Raw genomic sequence first — 17,149 nt, 5'->3', positions numbered from 1 at the left:
CAGTGGCCTAGCCACACCACCATATTATTCAAGAATTTAATAAACAAAAGTAAAAGTAATATTTTTTACCTCGAATTTATTACCAACACAATAACATTTTCTGTAAACATTTTCTTCTTCATAACCTTATGCTTTAAATGATTAGACACAATGTAATTTGCTCAGTTTTTCTCGAATTTTTACTATATTTCATCAAAGAAATCTTTCCTCGCCAAAGAATGATGAATGGATTTCAGCAAAGGTTTAATAATCTATCTCTAACGAGTAAATGAATACTCAAGATTTATTAGATACTTATTACAGCTTAACTGGAGTATTCGTTGCAAATTTTTTTATCACAAAATATTTGCACTATGAGCATATCTACTGCTCCAAAGCCAAATACCGAACTTACCTTAAAACAGCCGCTGATATTTGTGAATAGAATACAATATGAATAATATTTAATCCTGTATAGACTAAGAAAAATAATTCTTCAACTTTATTTTTACTAACTGACTACAATATTGGTACGCATAACACACGAAGTTATTTTTATTTGTAAGTATTTTTGAAATCTGTCTATTTTTTAAGTTTGTCTATGATATTTAGTTTTTTGCAAAGGTGAATTAATGTGTGTGAGTTTCTTTTCAGGATGTAAAATTATTATCGAAATTTTACGTTCACAAGATGGGATTCGAGATCTGAGAAATCCAACATCTGAGAAATGACGTTAAGAATACCAGCAGCCTTGAAACTGAGTTGACGACTTTGCCGTTTATTGATTGTAACTTTTGATCCGTTGCTCGCAGCGTGTTGGCACTGCGCTCAATCGATTTCTCTCGCAAAATTACGTCGAAATAGTGCCCTGAAGAATTAATTGCAGTATTTTTTGAAGTCGTCGAAATTTTCACCGAAAATCCAAAGGGGTTAGCCTTACTTTTTTTGCGATTTTTGAAGCCGAAAATTTCTGGTCTTCGAATTGATTTGTATGACCGTTTCTTGGCTAATTGAAACCCCAGGAACTCAAAAAACACATTGGAAAAAGCGAAGGACCAACAGCAGAGAAATGACGACGAAAATCTGCAGTTTTTCAGCTGTAACTTTTGATCCGTAGCTCGCAGCGTATTGTGTGCGCTCAATCGATTTCTCTTGCATAATTACGTCGAAATAGTGCCCTGAAGAATTAATTGCAGCACTTTTCAAAGTCGTCGAAATTTTCGCCAAAAATCTAAAGGGGTTAGCCTTACTTTTTTTGCGATTTTTGGAGCCGGAAATTTCTGGTCTCCGAATTGATTTGTATGACCGTTTCTTGGCTAATTGGAACCCCAGAAACTCAAAAAACACATAGAAAAAAGCGTAGGACCAACAGCAGAGAAACGACGATAAAAATCTGCAGTTTTTTGGCTGTAACTTTTGATCCGTTGCTCGCAGCGTATTGGGACTGCGCTCAATGGATTTCTCTCGCAAAATTACGTCGGAATAGTGCCCTGAAGAATTAATCATAGCACTTTTCAAAGTCGTCGAAATTTTTGCCAAAAATCTAAAGCGGTTAGCCTTACTTTTTATGCGATTTTTGGAGCTGAAAATTTCCGATCTCCGAATTGATTTGTATGACCGTTTCTTGGCTAATTGAAACCCCAGGAACTCAAAAAACACATTGAAAAAAGCGTAGGACCAACAGCAGAGAAATGACGATGAAAATCTGCAGTTTTTTGGCTGTAACTTTTGATCCGTTGCTCGCAGCGTATTGGGACTGCGCCCAATCGATTTCTCTTGCAAAATTACGTCGGAATAGTGCCCTCAAGAATTAATTGCAGCACTTTATAAAGTCGTCGAAATTTTTGCCGAAAATCTAAAGGGGTTAGCCTTACTTTTTTTGCGATTTTTGGAGCCGAAAATTTCTGGTCTCCGGATTGATTTGTATGACCGTTTCTAGGCTAATTGGAACCCCAGGAACTCGAAAAACACATTGAAAAAAGCGTAGGACCAACAGCAGAGAAATGACGATGAAAATCTGCAGTTTTTTGGCTGTAACTTTCAATCCGTTGCTCGCAGCGTAATGGGACTGCGCCCAATCGATTTCTCTTGCAAAATTACGTCGGAATAGTGCCCTCAAGAATTAATTGCAGCACTTTTCAAAGTCGTCGAAATTTTTGCCAAAAATCTAAAGGGGTTAGCCTTACTTTTTTTGCGATTTTTGGAGCCGAAAATTTCTGGTCTCCGAATTGATTTGTATGACCGTTTCTAGGCTAATTGGAACCCCAGGAACTCAAAAAACACATAGAAAAAAGCGTAGGACTAACAGCAGAGAAACGACGATGAAAATCTGCAGTTTTTTGGCTGTAACTTTTGATCCGTTGCTCGCAGCGTATTGGGACTGCGCTCAATGGATTTCTCTTGCAAACTTACGTCGGAATAGTGCCCTAAAGAATTGATCATAGCACTTTTCAAAGTCGTCGAAATTTTTGCCAAAAATCTAAAGGGGTTAGCCTTACTTTTTTTGCGATTTTTGGAGCTGAAAATTTCTGATCTCCGAATTGATTTGTATGACCGTTTCTTGGCTAATTGGAACCCCAGGAACTCAAAAAACACATTGAAAAAAGCGTAGGACCATCAGCAGAGAAATGACGATGAAAATCTGCAGTTTTTTGGCTGTAACTTTTGATCCGTTGCTCGCAGCGTATTGGGACTGCGCCCAATCGATTTTTCTTGCGATATTACGTCGGAATAGTGCCCTGAAGGATTAATTGCAGTATTTTTTAAAGTCGTCGAAATTTTCACCGAAAATCTGAAGAGGTTAGCCTTACTTTTTTTGCGATTTTTGGAGCCGAAAATTTCTGGTCTTCGAATTAATTTGTATGACCGTTTCTTGGCTAATTGAAACCCCAGGAACTCGAAAAACACATTGAAAAAAGCGAAGGACCAACAGCAGAGAAATGACGATGAAAATCTGCAGTTTTTCAGCTGTAACTTTTGATCCGTAGCTCGCAGCGTATTGGGTGTGCGCTCAATCGATTTCTCTTGCATAATTACGTCGGAATAGTGCCCTAAAGAATTAATTGCAGCACTTTTCAAAGTCGTCGAAATTTTTGCCAAAAATCTAAAGGGGTTAGCCTTACTTTTTTTGCGATTTTTGGAGCTGAAAATTTCTGGTCTCCGAATTGATTTGTATGACCGTTTCTAGGCTAATTGGAACCCCAGGAACTCAAAAAACACATAGAAAAAAGCGTAGGACCAACAGCAGAGAAACGACGATGAAAATCTGCAGTTTTTCAGCTGTAACTTTTGATCCGTTGCTCGCAGCGTATTGGGACTGCGCCCAATCGATTTTTCTTGCGATATTACGTCGGAATAGTGCCCTGAAGGATTAATTGCAGTATTTTTTAAAGTCGTCGAAATTTTCACCGAAAATCTGAAGAGGTTAGCCTTACTTTTTTTGCGATTTTTGGAGCCGAAAATTTCTGGTCTTCGAATTGATTTGTATGACCGTTTCTTGGCTAATTGAAACCCCAGGAACTCGAAAAACACATTGAAAAAAGCGAAGGACCAACAGCAGAGAAATGACGATGAAAATCTGCAGTTTTTCAGCTGTAACTTTTGATCCGTAGCTCGCAGCGTATTGGGTGTGCGCTCAATCGATTTCTCTTGCATAATTACGTCGGAATAGTGCCCTAAAGAATTAATTGCAGCACTTTTCAAAGTCGTCGAAATTTTTGCCAAAAATCTAAAGGGGTTAGCCTTACTTTTTTTGCGATTTTTGGAGCTGAAAATTTCTGGTCTCCGAATTGATTTGTATGACCGTTTCTAGGCTAATTGGAACCCCAGGAACTCAAAAAACACATTGAAAAAAGCGTAGGACCAACAGCAGAGAAACGACGATGAAAATCTGCAGTTTTTTGGCTGTAACTTTTGATCCGTTGCTCGCAGCGTATTGGGACTGCGCCCAATCGATTTCTCTTGCAAAATTACGTCGGAATAGTGCCCTGAAGAATTATTTGCAGCACTTTTCAAAGTCGTCGAAATTTTTGCCAAAAATCTAAAGGGGTTAGCCTTACTTTTTTTGCGATTTTTGGAGCTGAAAATTTCTGGTCTCCGAAGTGATTTGTATGACCGTTTCTAGGCTAATTGGAACCCCAGGAACTCAAAAAACACATAGAAAAAAGCGTAGGACCAACAGCAGAGAAATGACGATGAAAATCTGCAGTTTTTTGGCTGTAACTTTTGATCCGTTGCTCGCAGCGTATTGGGACTGCGCCCAATCGATTTCTCTTGCAAAATTACGTCGGAATAGTGCCCTAAAGAATTAATCATAGCACTTTTCAAAGTCGTCGAAATTTTTGCCAAAAATCTAAAGGGGTTAGCCTTACTTTTTTTGCGATTTTTGGAGCTGAAAATTTCTGATCTCCGAATTGATTTGTATGACCGTTTCTTGGCTAATTGGAACCCCAGGAACTCAAAAAACACATTGAAAAAAGCGTAGGACCAACAGCAGAGAAACGACGATGAAAATCTGCAGTTTTTTGGCTGTCACTTTCGATCCGTTGCTCGCAGCGTATTGGGACTGCGCTCAATGGATTTCTCTTGCAAAATTACGTCGGAATAGTGCCCTCAAGAATTAATTGCAGCACTTTTCAAAGTCGTCGAAATTTTTGCCAAAAATCTAAAGGGGTTAGCCTTACTTTTTTTGCGATTTTTGGAGCCGAAAATTTCTGGTCTCCGAATTGATTTGTATGACCGTTTCTAGGCTAATTGGAACCCCAGGAACTCAAAAAACACATAGAAAAAAGCGTAGGACTAACAGCAGAGAAACGACGATGAAAATCTGCAGTTTTTTGGCTGTAACTTTTGATCCGTTGCTCGCAGCGTATTGGGACTGCGCTCAATGGATTTCTCTTGCAAAATTACGTCGGAATAGTGCCCTCAAGAATTAATTGCAGCACTTTTCAAAGTCGTCGAAATTTTTGCCAAAAATCTAAAGGGGTTAGCCTTACTTTTTTTGCGATTTTTGGAGCCGAAAATTTCTGGTCTCCGAATTGATTTGTATGACCGTTTCTAGGCTAATTGGAACCCCAGGAACTCAAAAAACACATAGAAAAAAGCGTAGGACTAACAGCAGAGAAACGACGATGAAAATCTGCAGTTTTTTGGCTGTAACTTTTGATCCGTTGCTCGCAGCGTATTGGGACTGCGCTCAATGGATTTCTCTTGCAAACTTACGTCGGAATAGTGCCCTAAAGAATTGATCATAGCACTTTTCAAAGTCGTCGAAATTTTTGCCAAAAATCTAAAGGGGTTAGCCTTACTTTTTTTGCGATTTTTGGAGCTGAAAATTTCTGATCTCCGAATTGATTTGTATGACCGTTTCTTGGCTAATTGGAACCCCAGGAACTCAAAAAACACATTGAAAAAAGCGTAGGACCATCAGCAGAGAAATGACGATGAAAATCTGCAGTTTTTTGGCTGTAACTTTTGATCCGTTGCTCGCAGCGTATTGGGACTGCGCCCAATCGATTTTTCTTGCGATATTACGTCGGAATAGTGCCCTGAAGGATTAATTGCAGTATTTTTTAAAGTCGTCGAAATTTTCACCGAAAATCTGAAGAGGTTAGCCTTACTTTTTTTGCGATTTTTGGAGCCGAAAATTTCTGGTCTTCGAATTAATTTGTATGACCGTTTCTTGGCTAATTGAAACCCCAGGAACTCGGAAAACACATTGAAAAAAGCGAAGGACCAACAGCAGAGAAATGACGATGAAAATCTGCAGTTTTTCAGCTGTAACTTTTGATCCGTAGCTCGCAGCGTATTGGGTGTGCGCTCAATCGATTTCTCTTGCATAATTACGTCGGAATAGTGCCCTAAAGAATTAATTGCAGCACTTTTCAAAGTCGTCGAAATTTTTGCCAAAAATCTAAAGGGGTTAGCCTTACTTTTTTTGCGATTTTTGGAGCTGAAAATTTCTGGTCTCCGAATTGATTTGTATGACCGTTTCTAGGCTAATTGGAACCCCAGGAACTCAAAAAACACATAGAAAAAAGCGTAGGACCAACAGCAGAGAAACGACGATGAAAATCTGCAGTTTTTCAGCTGTAACTTTTGATCCGTTGCTCGCAGCGTATTGGGACTGCGCCCAATCGATTTTTCTTGCGATATTACGTCGGAATAGTGCCCTGAAGGATTAATTGCAGTATTTTTTAAAGTCGTCGAAATTTTCACCGAAAATCTGAAGAGGTTAGCCTTACTTTTTTTGCGATTTTTGGAGCCGAAAATTTCTGGTCTTCGAATTGATTTGTATGACCGTTTCTTGGCTAATTGAAACCCCAGGAACTCGAAAAACACATTGAAAAAAGCGAAGGACCAACAGCAGAGAAATGACGATGAAAATCTGCAGTTTTTCAGCTGTAACTTTTGATCCGTAGCTCGCAGCGTATTGGGTGTGCGCTCAATCGATTTCTCTTGCATAATTACGTCGGAATAGTGCCCTAAAGAATTAATTGCAGCACTTTTCAAAGTCGTCGAAATTTTTGCCAAAAATCTAAAGGGGTTAGCCTTACTTTTTTTGCGATTTTTGGAGCTGAAAATTTCTGGTCTCCGAATTGATTTGTATGACCGTTTCTAGGCTAATTGGAACCCCAGGAACTCAAAAAACACATTGAAAAAAGCGTAGGACCAACAGCAGAGAAACGACGATGAAAATCTGCAGTTTTTTGGCTGTAACTTTTGATCCGTTGCTCGCAGCGTATTGGGACTGCGCCCAATCGATTTCTCTTGCAAAATTACGTCGGAATAGTGCCCTGAAGAATTATTTGCAGCACTTTTCAAAGTCGTCGAAATTTTTGCCAAAAATCTAAAGGGGTTAGCCTTACTTTTTTTGCGATTTTTGGAGCTGAAAATTTCTGGTCTCCGAAGTGATTTGTATGACCGTTTCTAGGCTAATTGGAACCCCAGGAACTCAAAAAACACATAGAAAAAAGCGTAGGACCAACAGCAGAGAAATGACGATGAAAATCTGCAGTTTTTTGGCTGTAACTTTTGATCCGTTGCTCGCAGCGTATTGGGACTGCGCCCAATCGATTTCTCTTGCAAAATTACGTCGGAATAGTGCCCTAAAGAATTAATCATAGCACTTTTCAAAGTCGTCGAAATTTTTGCCAAAAATCTAAAGGGGTTAGCCTTACTTTTTTTGCGATTTTTGGAGCTGAAAATTTCTGATCTCCGAATTGATTTGTATGACCGTTTCTTGGCTAATTGGAACCCCAGGAACTCAAAAAACACATTGAAAAAAGCGTAGGACCAACAGCAGAGAAACGACGATGAAAATCTGCAGTTTTTTGGCTGTCACTTTCGATCCGTTGCTCGCAGCGTATTGGGACTGCGCTCAATGGATTTCTCTTGCAAAATTACGTCGGAATAGTGCCCTCAAGAATTAATTGCAGCACTTTTCAAAGTCGTCGAAATTTTTGCCAAAAATCTAAAGGGGTTAGCCTTACTTTTTTTGCGATTTTTGGAGCCGAAAATTTCTGGTCTCCGAATTGATTTGTATGACCGTTTCTAGGCTAATTGGAACCCCAGGAACTCAAAAAACACATAGAAAAAAGCGTAGGACTAACAGCAGAGAAACGACGATGAAAATCTGCAGTTTTTTGGCTGTAACTTTTGATCCGTTGCTCGCAGCGTATTGGGACTGCGCTCAATGGATTTCTCTTGCAAACTTACGTCGGAATAGTGCCCTAAAGAATTGATCATAGCACTTTTCAAAGTCGTCGAAATTTTTGCCAAAAATCTAAAGGGGTTAGCCTTACTTTTTTTGCGATTTTTGGAGCTGAAAATTTCTGATCTCCGAATTGATTTGTATGACCGTTTCTTGGCTAATTGGAACCCCAGGAACTCAAAAAACACATTGAAAAAAGCGTAGGACCATCAGCAGAGAAATGACGATGAAAATCTGCAGTTTTTTGGCTGTAACTTTTGATCCGTTGCTCGCAGCGTATTGGGACTGCGCCCAATCGATTTTTCTTGCGATATTACGTCGGAATAGTGCCCTGAAGGATTAATTGCAGTATTTTTTAAAGTCGTCGAAATTTTCACCGAAAATCTGAAGAGGTTAGCCTTACTTTTTTTGCGATTTTTGGAGCCGAAAATTTCTGGTCTTCGAATTGATTTGTATGACCGTTTCTTGGCTAATTGAAACCCCAGGAACTCGAAAAACACATTGAAAAAAGCGAAGGACCAACAGCAGAGAAATGACGATGAAAATCTGCAGTTTTTCAGCTGTAACTTTTGATCCGTAGCTCGCAGCGTATTGGGTGTGCGCTCAATCGATTTCTCTTGCATAATTACGTCGGAATAGTGCCCTAAAGAATTAATTGCAGCACTTTTCAAAGTCGTCGAAATTTTTGCCAAAAATCTAAAGGGGTTAGCCTTACTTTTTTTGCGATTTTTGGAGCTGAAAATTTCTGGTCTCCGAATTGATTTGTATGACCGTTTCTAGGCTAATTGGAACCCCAGGAACTCAAAAAACACATAGAAAAAAGCGTAGGACCAACAGCAGAGAAACGACGATGAAAATCTGCAGTTTTTTGGCTGTAACTTTTGATCCGTTGCTCGCAGCGTATTGGGACTGCGCTCAATGGATTTCTCTTGCAAACTTACGTCGGAATAGTGCCCTAAAGAATTAATCATGGCACTTTTCAAAGTCGTCGAAATTCTTGCCAAAAATCTAAAGGGGTTAGCCTTACTTTTTTTGCGATTTTTGGAGCTGAAAATTTCTGATCTCCGAATTGATTTGTATGACCGTTTCTTGGCTAATTGGAACCCCAGGAACTCGAAAAACACATTGAAAAAAGCGTAGGATCAACAGCAGAGAAATGACGATGAAAATCTGCAGTTTTTTGGCTGTAACTTTTGATCCGTTGCTCGCAGCGTATTGGGACTGGGCCCAATCGATTTCTCTTGCATAATTACGTCGGAATAGTGCCCTCAAGAATTAATTGCAGCACTTTATAAAGTCGTCGAAATTTTTGCCAAAAATCTAAAGGGGTTAGCCTTACTTTTTTTGCGATTTTTGGAGCCGAAAATTTCTGGTCTCCGGATTGATTTGTATGACCGTTTCTAGGCTAATTGGAACCCCAGGAACTCGAAAAACACATTGAAAAAAGCGTAGGACCAACAGCAGAGAAATGACGATGAAAATCTGCAGTTTTTTGGCTGTAACTTTCAATCCGTTGCTCGCAGCGTAATGGGACTGCGCCCAATCGATTTCTCTTGCAAAATTACGTCGGAATAGTGCCCTCAAGAATTAATTGCAGCACTTTTCAAAGTCGTCGAAATTTTTGCCAAAAATCTAAAGGGGTTAGCCTTACTTTTTTTGCGATTTTTGGAGCCGAAAATTTCTGGTCTCCGAATTGATTTGTATGACCGTTTCTAGGCTAATTGGAACCCCAGGAACTCAAAAAACACATAGAAAAAAGCGTAGGACTAACAGCAGAGAAACGACGATGAAAATCTGCAGTTTTTTGGCTGTAACTTTTGATCCGTTGCTCGCAGCGTATTGGGACTGCGCTCAATGGATTTCTCTTGCAAACTTACGTCGGAATAGTGCCCTAAAGAATTGATCATAGCACTTTTCAAAGTCGTCGAAATTTTTGCCAAAAATCTAAAGGGGTTAGCCTTACTTTTTTTGCGATTTTTGGAGCTGAAAATTTCTGATCTCCGAATTGATTTGTATGACCGTTTCTTGGCTAATTGGAACCCCAGGAACTCAAAAAACACATTGAAAAAAGCGTAGGACCATCAGCAGAGAAATGACGATGAAAATCTGCAGTTTTTTGGCTGTAACTTTTGATCCGTTGCTCGCAGCGTATTGGGACTGCGCCCAATCGATTTTTCTTGCGATATTACGTCGGAATAGTGCCCTGAAGGATTAATTGCAGTATTTTTTAAAGTCGTCGAAATTTTCACCGAAAATCTGAAGAGGTTAGCCTTACTTTTTTTGCGATTTTTGGAGCCGAAAATTTCTGGTCTTCGAATTGATTTGTATGACCGTTTCTTGGCTAATTGAAACCCCAGGAACTCGAAAAACACATTGAAAAAAGCGAAGGACCAACAGCAGAGAAATGACGATGAAAATCTGCAGTTTTTCAGCTGTAACTTTTGATCCGTAGCTCGCAGCGTATTGGGTGTGCGCTCAATCGATTTCTCTTGCATAATTACGTCGGAATAGTGCCCTAAAGAATTAATTGCAGCACTTTTCAAAGTCGTCGAAATTTTTGCCAAAAATCTAAAGGGGTTAGCCTTACTTTTTTTGCGATTTTTGGAGCTGAAAATTTCTGGTCTCCGAATTGATTTGTATGACCGTTTCTAGGCTAATTGGAACCCCAGGAACTCAAAAAACACATAGAAAAAAGCGTAGGACCAACAGCAGAGAAACGACGATGAAAATCTGCAGTTTTTCAGCTGTAACTTTTGATCCGTTGCTCGCAGCGTATTGGGACTGCGCCCAATCGATTTTTCTTGCGATATTACGTCGGAATAGTGCCCTGAAGGATTAATTGCAGTATTTTTTAAAGTCGTCGAAATTTTCACCGAAAATCTGAAGAGGTTAGCCTTACTTTTTTTGCGATTTTTGGAGCCGAAAATTTCTGGTCTTCGAATTGATTTGTATGACTGTTTCTTGGCTAATTGAAACCCCAGGAACTCGAAAAACACATTGAAAAAAGCGAAGGACCAACAGCAGAGAAATGACGATGAAAATCTGCAGTTTTTCAGCTGTAACCTTTGATCCGTAGCTCGCAGCGTATTGGGTGTGCGCTCAATCGATTTCTCTTGCATAATTACGTCGGAATAGTGCCCTAAAGAATTAATTGCAGCACTTTTCAAAGTCGTCGAAATTTTTGCCAAAAATCTAAAGGGGTTAGCCTTACTTTTTTTGCGATTTTTGGAGCTGAAAATTTCTGGTCTCCGAATTGATTTGTATGACCGTTTCTAGGCTAATTGGAACCCCAGGAACTCAAAAAACACATTGAAAAAAGCGTAGGACCAACAGCAGAGAAACGACGATGAAAATCTGCAGTTTTTTGGCTGTAACTTTTGATCCGTTGCTCGCAGCGTATTGGGACTGCGCCCAATCGATTTCTCTTGCAAAATTACGTCGGAATAGTGCCCTGAAGAATTATTTGCAGCACTTTTCAAAGTCGTCGAAATTTTTGCCAAAAATCTAAAGGGGTTAGCCTTACTTTTTTTGCGATTTTTGGAGCTGAAAATTTCTGGTCTCCGAAGTGATTTGTATGACCGTTTCTAGGCTAATTGGAACCCCAGGAACTCAAAAAACACATAGAAAAAAGCGTAGGACCAACAGCAGAGAAATGACGATGAAAATCTGCAGTTTTTTGGCTGTAACTTTTGATCCGTTGCTCGCAGCGTATTGGGACTGCGCCCAATCGATTTCTCTTGCAAAATTACGTCGGAATAGTGCCCTAAAGAATTAATCATAGCACTTTTCAAAGTCGTCGAAATTTTTGCCAAAAATCTAAAGGGGTTAGCCTTACTTTTTTTGCGATTTTTGGAGCTGAAAATTTCTGATCTCCGAATTGATTTGTATGACCGTTTCTTGGCTAATTGGAACCCCAGGAACTCAAAAAACACATTGAAAAAAGCGTAGGACCAACAGCAGAGAAACGACGATGAAAATCTGCAGTTTTTTGGCTGTCACTTTCGATCCGTTGCTCGCAGCGTATTGGGACTGCGCTCAATGGATTTCTCTTGCAAAATTACGTCGGAATAGTGCCCTCAAGAATTAATTGCAGCACTTTTCAAAGTCGTCGAAATTTTTGCCAAAAATCTAAAGGGGTTAGCCTTACTTTTTTTGCGATTTTTGGAGCCGAAAATTTCTGGTCTCCGAATTGATTTGTATGACCGTTTCTAGGCTAATTGGAACCCCAGGAACTCAAAAAACACATAGAAAAAAGCGTAGGACTAACAGCAGAGAAACGACGATGAAAATCTGCAGTTTTTTGGCTGTAACTTTTGATCCGTTGCTCGCAGCGTATTGGGACTGCGCTCAATGGATTTCTCTTGCAAACTTACGTCGGAATAGTGCCCTAAAGAATTGATCATAGCACTTTTCAAAGTCGTCGAAATTTTTGCCAAAAATCTAAAGGGGTTAGCCTTACTTTTTTTGCGATTTTTGGAGCTGAAAATTTCTGATCTCCGAATTGATTTGTATGACCGTTTCTTGGCTAATTGGAACCCCAGGAACTCAAAAAACACATTGAAAAAAGCGTAGGACCATCAGCAGAGAAATGACGATGAAAATCTGCAGTTTTTTGGCTGTAACTTTTGATCCGTTGCTCGCAGCGTATTGGGACTGCGCCCAATCGATTTTTCTTGCGATATTACGTCGGAATAGTGCCCTGAAGGATTAATTGCAGTATTTTTTAAAGTCGTCGAAATTTTCACCGAAAATCTGAAGAGGTTAGCCTTACTTTTTTTGCGATTTTTGGAGCCGAAAATTTCTGGTCTTCGAATTGATTTGTATGACCGTTTCTTGGCTAATTGAAACCCCAGGAACTCGAAAAACACATTGAAAAAAGCGAAGGACCAACAGCAGAGAAATGACGATGAAAATCTGCAGTTTTTCAGCTGTAACTTTTGATCCGTAGCTCGCAGCGTATTGGGTGTGCGCTCAATCGATTTCTCTTGCATAATTACGTCGGAATAGTGCCCTAAAGAATTAATTGCAGCACTTTTCAAAGTCGTCGAAATTTTTGCCAAAAATCTAAAGGGGTTAGCCTTACTTTTTTTGCGATTTTTGGAGCTGAAAATTTCTGGTCTCCGAATTGATTTGTATGACCGTTTCTAGGCTAATTGGAACCCCAGGAACTCAAAAAACACATAGAAAAAAGCGTAGGACCAACAGCAGAGAAACGACGATGAAAATCTGCAGTTTTTTGGCTGTAACTTTTGATCCGTTGCTCGCAGCGTATTGGGACTGCGCTCAATGGATTTCTCTTGCAAACTTACGTCGGAATAGTGCCCTAAAGAATTAATCATGGCACTTTTCAAAGTCGTCGAAATTCTTGCCAAAAATCTAAAGGGGTTAGCCTTACTTTTTTTGCGATTTTTGGAGCTGAAAATTTCTGATCTCCGAATTGATTTGTATGACCGTTTCTTGGCTAATTGGAACCCCAGGAACTCGAAAAACACATTGAAAAAAGCGTAGGATCAACAGCAGAGAAATGACGATGAAAATCTGCAGTTTTTTGGCTGTAACTTTTGATCCGTTGCTCGCAGCGTATTGGGACTGGGCCCAATCGATTTCTCTTGCAAAATTACGTCGGAATAGTGCCCTAAAGAATTAATTGCAGCACTTTTCAAAGTCGTCGAAATTTTTGCCAAAAATCTAAAGGGGTTAGCCTTACTTTTTTTGCGATTTTCGGAGCCGAAAATTTCTGGTCTCCGAATTGATTTGTATGACCGTTTCTAGGCTAATTGGAACCCCAGGAACTCAAAAAACACATTGAAAAAAGCGTAGGACCAACAGCAGAGAAATGACGATGAAAATCTGCAGTTTTTTGGCTGTAACTTTTGATCCGTTGCTCGCAGCGTATTGGGACTGCGCCCAATCGATTTCTCTTGCAAAATTACGTCGGAATAGTGCCCTGAAGAATTATTTGCAGCACTTTTCAAAGTCGTCGAAATTTTTGCCAAAAATCTAAAGGGGTTAGCCTTACTTTTTTTGCGATTTTTGGAGCTGAAAATTTCTGGTCTCCGAAGTGATTTGTATGACCGTTTCTAGGCTAATTGGAACCCCAGGAACTCAAAAAACACATAGAAAAAAGCGTAGGACCAACAGCAGAGAAACGACGATGAAAATCTGCAGTTTTTTGGCTGTAATTTTTGATCCGTTGCTCGCAGCGTATTGGGACTGCGCTCAATGGGTTTCTCTTGCAAAATTACGTCGGAATAGTGCCCTAAAGAATTAATCATAGCACTTTTCAAAGTCGTCGAAATTTTTGCCAAAAATCTAAAGGGGTTAGCCTTACTTTTTTTGCGATTTTTGGAGCTGAAAATTTCTGATCTCCGAATTGATTTGTATGACCGTTTCTTGGCTAATTGGAACCCCAGGAACTCAAAAAACCGTTGAAAAAAGCGTAGGACCAACAGCAGAGAAACGACGATGAAAATCTGCAGTTTTTTGGCTGTCACTTTCGATCCGTTGCTCGCAGCGTATTGGGACTGCGCTCAATGGATTTCTCTTGCAAAATTACGTCGGAATAGTGCCCTAAAGAATTATTCATAGCACTTTTTGAAGTCGTCGAAATTTTTGCCAAAAATCTAAAGGGGTTAGCCTTACTTTTTTTGCGATTTTTGGAGCTAAAAATTTCTGATCTCCGAATTGATTTGTATGACCGTTTCTTGGCTAATTGGAACCCCAGGAACTCAAAAAACACATTGAAAAAAGCGTAGGACCAACAGCAGAGAAATGACGATGAAAATCTGCAGTTTTTTGGCTGTAACTTTTGATCCGTTGCTCGCAGCGTATTGGGACTGCGCCCAATCGATTTCTCTTGCAAAATTACGTCGGAATAGTGCCCTCAAGAATTAATTGCAGCACTTTTCAAAGTCGTCGAAATTTTTGCCAAAAATCTAAAGGGGTTAGCCTTACTTTTTTTGCGATTTTTGGAGCTGAAAATTTCTGATCTCCGAATTGATTTGTATGACCGTTTCTTGGATAATTGGAACCCCAGGAACTCAAAAAACACATTGAAAAAAGCGTAGGACCAACAGCAGAGAAATGACCATGAAAATCTGCAGTTTTTTGGCTGTAACTTTTGATCCGTTGCTCGCAGCGTATTGGGACTGCGCCCAATCGATTTCTCTTGCAAAATTACGTCGGAATAGTGCCCTCAAGAATTAATTGCAGCACTTTTCAAAGTCGTCGAAATTTTTGCCAAAAATCTAAAGGGGTTAGCCTTACTTTTTTTGCGATTTTTGGAGCCGAAAATTTCTGGTCTCCGAATTGATTTGTATGACCGTTTCTAGGCTAATTGGAGCCCCAGGAACTCAAAAAACACATTGAAAAAAGCGTAGGACCAACAGCAGAGAAAGGACGATGAAAATCTGCAGTTTTTTGGCTGTAACTTTTGATCCGTTGCTCGCAGCGTAATGGGACTGCGCCCAATCGATTTCTCTTGCAAAATTACGTCGGAATAGTGCCCTCAAGAATTAATTGCAGCACTTTTCAAAGTCGTCGAAATTTTTGCCAAAAATCTAAAGGGGTTAGCCTTACTTTTTTTGCGATTTTTGGAGCCGAAAATTTCTGGTCTCCGAATTGATTTGTATGACCGTTTCTAGGCTAATTGGAACCCCAGGAACTCAAAAAACACATTGAAAAAAGCGTAGGACCAACAGCAGAGAAATGACGATGAAAATCTGCAGTTTTTTGGCTGTAACTTTTGATCCGTTGCTCGCAGCGTAATGGGACTGCGCCCAATCGATTTCTCTTGCAAAATTACGTCGGAATAGTGCCCTAAAGAATTAATTGCAGCACTTTTCAAAGTCGTCGAAATTTTTGCCAAAAATCTAAAGGGGTTAGCCTTACTTTTTTTGCGATTTTTGGAGCTGAAAATTTCTCGTCTCCGAATTGATTTGTATGACAGTTTCTGGGCTAATTGGAACCCCAGGAACTCAAAAAACACATAGAAAAAAGCGTACGACCAACAGCAGATAAACGACGATGAAAATCTGCAGTTTTTTGGCTGTAATTTTTGATCCGTTGCTCGCAGCGTATTGGGACTGCGCTCAATGGGTTTCTCTTGCAAAATTACGTCGGAATAGTGCCCTAAAGAATTAATCATAGCACTTTTCAAAGTCGTCGAAATTTTTGCCAAAAATCTAAAGGGGTTAGCCTTACTTTTTTTGCGATTTTTGGAGCTGAAAATTTCTGATCTCCGAATTGATTTGTATGACCGTTTCTTGGCTAATTGGAACCCCAGGAACTCAAAAAACACATTGAAAAAAGCGTAGGACCAACAGCAGAGAAACGACGATGAAAATCTGCAGTTTTTTGGCTGTCACTTTCGATCCGTTGCTCGCAGCGTATTGGGACTGCGCTCAATGGATTTCTCTTGCAAAATTACGTCGGAATAGTGCCCTAAAGAATTATTCATAGCACTTTTTGAAGTCGTCGAAATTTTTGCCAAAAATCTAAAGGGGTTAGCCTTACTTTTTTTGCGATTTTTGGAGCTAAAAATTTCTGATCTCCGAATTGATTTGTATGACCGTTTCTTGGCTAATTGGAACCCCAGGAACTCAAAAAACACATTGAAAAAAGCGTAGGACCAACAGCAGAGAAATGACCATGAAAATCTGCAGTTTTTTGGCTGTAACTTTTGATCCGTTGCTCGCAGCGTATTGGGACTGCGCCCAATCGATTTCTCTTGCAAAATTACGTCGGAATAGTGCCCTCAAGAATTAATTGCAGCACTTTTCAAAGTCGTCGAAATTTTTGCCAAAAATCTAAAGGGGTTAGCCTTACTTTTTTTGCGATTTTTGGAGCTGAAAATTTCTGATCTCCGAATTGATTTGTATGACCGTTTCTTGGATAATTGGAACCCCAGGAACTCAAAAAACACATTGAAAAAAGCGTAGGACCAACAGCAGAGAAATGACCATGAAAATCTGCAGTTTTTTGGCTGTAACTTTTGATCCGTTGCTCGCAGCGTATTGGGACTGCGCCCAATCGATTTCTCTTGCAAAATTACGTCGGAATAGTGCCCTCAAGAATTAATTGCAGCACTTTTCAAAGTCGTCGAAATTTTTGCCAAAAATCTAAAGGGGTTAGCCTTACTTTTTTTGCGATTTTTGGAGCCGAAAATTTCTGGTCTCCGAATTGATTTGTATGACCGTTTCTAGGCTAATTGGAGCCCCAGGAACTCAAAAAACACATTGAAAAAAGCGTAGGACCAACAGCAGAGAAAGGACGATGAAAATCTGCAGTTTTTTGGCTGTAACTTTTGATCCGTTGCTCGCAGCGTAATGGGACTGCGCCCAATCGATTTCTCTTGCAAAATTACGTCGGAATAGTGCCCTCAAGAATTAATTGCAGCACTTTTCAAAGTCGTCGAAATTTTTGCCAAAAATCTAAAGGGGTTAGCCTTACTTTTTTTGC

The sequence above is a fragment of the Diprion similis genome, chromosome 6 (assembly GCF_021155765.1).
Source record: "Diprion similis isolate iyDipSimi1 chromosome 6, iyDipSimi1.1, whole genome shotgun sequence".
Classification (NCBI taxonomy): domain Eukaryota; kingdom Metazoa; phylum Arthropoda; class Insecta; order Hymenoptera; family Diprionidae; genus Diprion; species Diprion similis.
Note: the sequence above shows the minus strand (reverse complement) of the source record.